General features: G+C 38.1%; 1 pseudogene; it reads right to left on the bottom strand.

The window, feature by feature from the left end:
* Window positions 1–5,558: 5,558 nt before the first annotated feature.
* On the bottom strand, window positions 5,559–6,422 carry LOC133765274 (NF-kappa-B-activating protein-like; annotated as a pseudogene).
* Window positions 6,423–6,792: the final 370 nt, after the last annotated feature.

Here is a 6,792-nt window from a genome sequence, read left to right as displayed (position 1 = left end):
TTTGCTGTTTTATCCCCTCATATGCCCACATCAGTTAGGGCTGGGCCAGACCAAAGGCTGAAGCCTGGAATTCAATCCAGATCTCCCACATGAGTGGCATCATTTGCTACCTCCCAAAAGGCATTAGTAACAAGCTGGGACAGAAGTAGAGTGTCCTGGTCTTGAACCAGCAATTCTCATATGGCAGTGGGTATCCCAAGAAGCAGCTTAACTTGCATGCCACAACATCCATTGCAGCAGTTAATTTTAGATAAGATTATCCTTGGGTCTCAGCTAATTTGGTAAATTCTTAAAATATGTGGGATTCTTTCTGGTAAAAAAGGTAGCAAGTTCCAGAAAAATATGGTTACCAGTGGCAGGTTTGAAGATGAAGAGGGCCATGTATCAAGGGATGGTGGGTTCCTCGGAGAGCTGCTAGTATTGAAGGAATGAGGACCTCAATCATATGATTTCATGAAGTTGAACACGGATACAACCTGTTGAGCCAAAGAGAGGAGCCTTAGCTCTTGATGAGGATAAAGCTCTACTAACCCCTTGAACTTAACCTTGGGAGCCCTGAGCAGAGCCACCAAGCTGGCTATGGCCAGACTTCTGATTTACATAATTATGAGGTAATGAATGGGTGTTGCTTGCACCTGCTGGGTTTGTGATAGTTTACTGTACAGTACACCTTGTCCATGCTCAATCTCAGCATTTTAGTAAACCTAGTCCTATGTATGAAGACAGTTTCTTGATTGAATTTAGTAGCCTGATAATGAGAACAAAGATGAAGCAAAATACTGGCAATGACCTAATAAATAATATACATTTTTGGAAAATCATCTCTAATAGACCCAGAGAAAAGATAAGACTTTCAATGGTAGAATTGTCTATAGATATTCACAAAATGAGAAATGGAAAATTCTTTCATTATCCCAATAATCCTAATTATTTTAAAGAAGAGGTAGTCAAACCAAACATGTTAATTTTCTGAGTTCATCTTTTTTAAAAATATTTAAAATTCATAGGAAAATGATAAAAATGGAGTATTAATCTATAAAAAAGAAAACTAAATACCAAAAATATTACAAAAATAAAAGAAGTAAATTTGTGATCCGGATTTAGACTATTTACTTATTCACAAAGTATTTCTCTAATTCCTCTATCTTCAATATAGCTCTAATTCATAAAACTATAATTCATTTTTTAAGTCAATGCTGATATGTAAGTCACTCAGCCAACTAAATGATATGATATTTTTACCTTTTGATCAGAGTTAAAAACTGATTTGGATCTCTCCTATTGTAGGCCAGTTTTCTTTAGATTAATCTTAACACCTTTGCTTGAGTTTTCTATTTGGGATTCTGAATAAATTCAGTCTCCAAACTGTACTAATTTCTGACAAAACCAGAGCTTAGATCTACAAAGGCATTTATACCATATTATGCTTTGGTTCCACTTAAACCTGAGTATCATGGTTATTCCAATATAAATTACTTCCTTGTCATTCTTGGCCCTCATTGGAAATATTAGCATTCTCTATTGACCACCTAATTATCCTAGTATTCTTTTTTGTCCCATTCCTTTTCAATGTATGCCTCATTAGAGGTGAAGAGAGATTACAACAAGTTTAGCATGTTCACTAGAAGCCCAGACTCTACGTAGATCATACAGCCTTCCAGTGGGTGGAAATTGATTCTGTTATCAGGAATGGAGCTTCTCTGCTGGGTGAAATGAATAGCACAGACAGGGACTCAAAGTGTCCTGGGACCAGACTGGAGCCTCTGAATGGCTGTGTGATAAGAGGGAAAGAGGGCAAGGTCATAAACTACCATTTGAGCTGCCCTTTTCAAACTTCAATGGTAACTGAGTTTCTGAGACTCATAAATCAAGAAACTACAGCTGTTTGGGAGCAGTGAATCCAGCAGGGCTTAGGGCTGAGGGGGAATGGCAAGAGGCTAAATCTTCAACAGTAGTAGTGGGGAGGCACCTGGCAACAAGGTTGGGTCCAGCTCTGATGTTCTAGAAAATCGTGACTTGCCGTTATTTGCTTGTTGAAGTGTTCAGTATGAGCTTCTTGATGGCTCAAGGGGTGACTGAGGAGACCCTCTATTTCAGTTTCTGCTACAAGACTAGATTATATCTGTGTCCTCTGCCTAGGACCTTATTATATGCAATATAAATAATTTCAGAAGATATAAAATGTATTGACAGAATTAGATTAACACATAAGAGACTCAGAGCAAGATACTACTGTCCCAAATCCCAAATTGAATTTTTACTGAATTGTCTCCGTTTCCTTAATATTATCATTCATTGGGGGCCAAAAAAGAAAAAAAAAAAAACTTTGAGCTCAATAGATTGAATACATCACAGAACATATTACTGAGCTGTGCTGTGAAGAGCTCTTTCGGGTATTGGCCCAGAAATGGGAACAGCAAGGGAAGCAGTATGGAGTTATGGTTTATCTTAAAGCTCTGGAGTCTAATTTTCTAGGTTTGAATCTTTCCTGTGATAGTTAATAGCTGTGTGAATTTCAGCAATCCCATAACCACTATTGTTCTTGATTTCCTCATTTGTAAAATCCAGCTAATAATAGTATGTATCTCATGGGGTTCATTTACACATCAAGTGAGATATTGTAAGTGCTAAGCAAGGAGCTTGGCCCATGGAAAGCAGAAAGTTTCTTCCTAATATTGTAAGTGCTTGTGGGAGTCACTTTCTCATGTATCACGTCTCATGCCTCCACCACATCTTGAAAATGGTAGTACCATACCTGATCATTACTGAAATGTTTAATTGAACAGAGACTCTTGATTTCATTGAAATCCCCAAGTTCTTTTTATGCAGTCATCTCTCTACTCAAAATTGGTATTCTCCCACTTTATCAAAACCCTCTTATGGTTAAGCAGTCATATTCATAAGGGAGAGGTAAAGCGTTTTTGCTTTTAGACCAATGACAGCAATACTCCAATCCCCAATGCCATCTACCTATAGACTTCTTGAAGTGCAAGTGCCAGCAGTAAAGAATAGCAAATTTTTTGGCTTGAAACAATAGCAGTATAATATAATTTACTAACTTCATTACTGGCTTCTCATAACTCTTAGATAAAAATGCCTTTACAAGGAGTGTTTGAAAAGTTCATGAGAAATGCATGAAGAACTGTGCACAAATTTCAAAACTTTTTGCATAAAAATAAAACTACCTTTTAATTCCCTTTTCCATGAACTTTGAAGTGCCCTTGTATGTGTCCTTTTCCTATCTGAAACTTTGATTCTACCTCTTCATTATTCATATCCATATTTCCATTCAAAGCATTATTTTTCTGATGAGTAGTAACTCAATCAGATGGTCCTCTCTATGTGTTAAGTGATGGAAAAGAAAGAAGAATTAATATTTGATGAACATCTATGGTGTACCACACACCATACTAGGTGCTTTTATATGCTGGATCTCAATTAATCTGCAAAACAAATCTACTTGATATGTCATGTTTAACTAGTTTTCTAGATCAGGGTAGAGTAGTCCAATTTATTATGATTCTGTAGGCTGATCATCACAATGTTCATGCCTAATGTGAGACGGCTGGTGGCCAATAAGTGGTTGAGTTGATTTTAAATTTTTCTACATATGTTTGAAATCCATTCTAATTGTTAGGTACTTTTTATAAGCTAGATGCACTCAAGTCTCTGCTGTAGACTGGTTATAGTTTCATTAGTATAGAAATCAAATTTCTGATCTGTTTTTGAGCCCCTAATCCAGGATTTAAAGAATATCTACCCAGTCTTGTATATTATGGAGAAAAATGAATCAAGTCTAAGGACGACTGGGCTGCAAGAAGGGATGAATGTTGATCAAGGCTACAACTTGGCTGCCAAAAGTTAAAGTACTAGTATATTTTATGTATCTAGTTATAAACATTCAAAGTGACTCCTTAGCTTTTCTACTGATGTTCTAGCATTCTACGCAATGTATAGACTAAGATTAAAATATCAAATCAAACCAACTCACATACTGCACTTTTTTAGTCTATCAAGTTTCATTGTTTCAGTTATATCACCAACATCTCACTGCCAATAATTGGCTTGAAAAAAGCATGCCTGAATATTTGCATGTTTAACAAAATGAGTATGATAAGCGAAAACTAGTCTGTCATTTTATTTGAAGACAAAATAGGCTCATTGAAAGCAAGTCAGATAATATAAGCATGTTTAAACAAGAAAGTAACAATCATTACAAGTCCCTCTATTTTGAGACAGATAATGGTAATATATTGGTTAAACTCCAGTATCATTTTCCTCTCTTTCTGTTTCTCTTTTTGTCAGGCTCTCTGATTCCCTGTGTATGAACCATTTTATAAATAGCATTCCTCCCCTCCCCCAGCATCAAAAAAGATTTATTCCTCAATAGAGATATCATCATAATGTTTACTGGTCACATAGTATTACAATACACGGAAAAGCACAGTCTCCTACACGAATAGACATCTGTGTTGTTTTCAGTTGTTTACTGAAAATTAAAACAACACTTCGAGTAAAAAAAAAATCTCAGACGGTGTGGTGGACAGAATAATGGGCTTCCAAATAGCTCCACATCTTAATCTCTTGAAACTGTGAATGTTATCTTATATGGTAGAAGGCAGTTTGCAGATTTGATTAAGTGAAGCATCTTGATATGGCGAGATTATGTAGATTATCCAGGTGGGCACAAGGTGATCATAAGAGTGCAGATTGACACAGGGAACAGAGAACATGAGAGAGGAAGGGAGAGAGAGAGAGAGAGGTGAGAAAGAGGAGAGAGAGAGAGAGAGGTGAGAAAGAGGAGAGAGAGAGAGAGAGGTGAGAAAGAGGAGAGAGAGAGAGAGAGAGAGAGAGATCTGGAAAGTCAAAGAAATGAAAACCCTAATTTCAGTTTTATAAACCCATCTGAGACCTTCTGACTTCCAGAGTTGTTAGAATAATACCTGTTTTAAGCCACTAAATCTGTGATAGTTTGTCACAGCAGGAAAACAGGATAACTCTTTGTACTCTATCCAATTCAGATAGATTATCAGAAATAAAAACTCAAACACATCTTGAATTTTGTATCACCAAATCTCAAAATCTCTCTAAAGAATTTGAACTACATGTTCACAATGGCTCTTCTTTTCAATTCCATACTTCTTCCAACCTTACCCTTGGCATTGTGGACTACTATCCATCTTTTTCATCTGGACCAAAGAAAAACATTTTTAAAGCTTTGTTTTGATTGTTTTAAGTGCTATAGGGTTACACATATTTCAGGCATGTTTTAGAATAATGCTTATCAAAGTTCAATGAGTGTAAGAATCCATGGGAGTCTTGTTAAAAAATGAATTCTGATTCATTTGTCTGGGATCAGTGCTTAGGTTGTGCATCTCTGCTGTGTTCCCATGGAATGGCCATGCTGTTGGTTTTTAGAGCTCCTTTCTAGGAGAAGGATATGAGACGTGATATTTATTTATGGTAAATATTATAGAATGGTAAGTAGGAGCATAGATTCAGGAGTCAGACAAATCATGTCCCTGATTTGTTGTTCTTTAATTGTGTCAGTTTGAACATCAATACTCTGCAGGTTCTTCAGCCTTTGATCGGTCCTTCCAGGGATTCTCCAGAAACTTTTTGGGACTCTTTAGAGCTTGAATCACTGGATTCTTTTCTGTTCTTTTTAGATTTCTTTTTCTTATATTTCTCCGATCTGTGTTTCTTCTTCTTTTCCTTTTTCTTGGCTTTCTTTGCTTTCCTTTTTGTATCTTCATCACTAGAGTCTGTTTCAGAATCAGAGTCACTGTATCTAGAATACTTCCTGTGTTTTCTTTTAGATGATTTTTTCTGTCTCCTTTTCTTGGACCTTTCTTTTGAATGATTATAATTCTTTTTTTTTTTTTTTTTCCATCTTCTGAAGAAGAAGCCGACGCAGTGCTTTTCTTGGGCTCTTCATCCTGTACTGGTGTATGTTCATCAGAGTCTGGTTCAGGATTCTTTGGAGAAAGTCCCCACACTTCAGGAGCTCCCAATTCTCCAATCCTCTTTCACTTAATCTCTTCTGCTGCAGGCTTTCCTCCCTCTCCTTGTCCAGGAGGTTAGGCCACAGCTTGTCGCTCCCATAGGGGCGCGAGTAGCCGCCATAACAGGTGGACGAGGAGACAGAAGTGAAAGGTGTGCTCCGAGGCGCAGAGGGCCGCTCTGGAGAACCTGACCGCGAGCGGGAGCGGCAGGACTGGTTTCTGGAGCTGTGACTGAGGCCACCTAGATGGTGACTGAGGCCCTTCCGTTCCCCGGATCGAGAGCACGAGTGCAAGCCAGAGCGGCGGCCCTGCGGGGAGCGAGCAGATTTGCTGGGCTTGGGGCTCTTCGACGAACTGTGACGTTTTCCCCCCGGAGCCCGAGGTTTCCGGGCTCCGTGAGCCGGATACCCGAGCCATTGCTGCTGCAGGATCCCAGAAGTCGCTGGAGAAGGGGGCGCTCTCACCAGTAGAATTATCCTAATTCTAAATATGAAATATTTCATATAAATTTCAGGAGAAAAGCTTTTGTTGATAGAGTTGCCGTTTCTTCTTAAGTGTTCTAGTAATATTAAGATGTCTTTCTCTTATTCTATTTGTTTTTCTTTCTTATAGTTCTAGTGATAATTTAACCATTTTATCTTTTTCCATTTGTTTTTGTCAGAGTAAGAGACAGAGAGAGAAAGAGATGTACAAACAAAGAGAGAGTTTCCATTTGCTGACTCCCTTCCAAAATGCCTGCAACAGCTGGGGTTGGGCAAAGGCTGCAGCTGGAAGCATAGGACTCAAT

The sequence above is a fragment of the Lepus europaeus genome, chromosome 8, assembly GCF_033115175.1.
Source record: "Lepus europaeus isolate LE1 chromosome 8, mLepTim1.pri, whole genome shotgun sequence".
Taxonomy (NCBI): domain Eukaryota; kingdom Metazoa; phylum Chordata; class Mammalia; order Lagomorpha; family Leporidae; genus Lepus; species Lepus europaeus.
The sequence above is the reverse complement of the archived record's forward strand: the minus strand, read 5'-3'. Positions and strand labels throughout refer to the sequence as shown.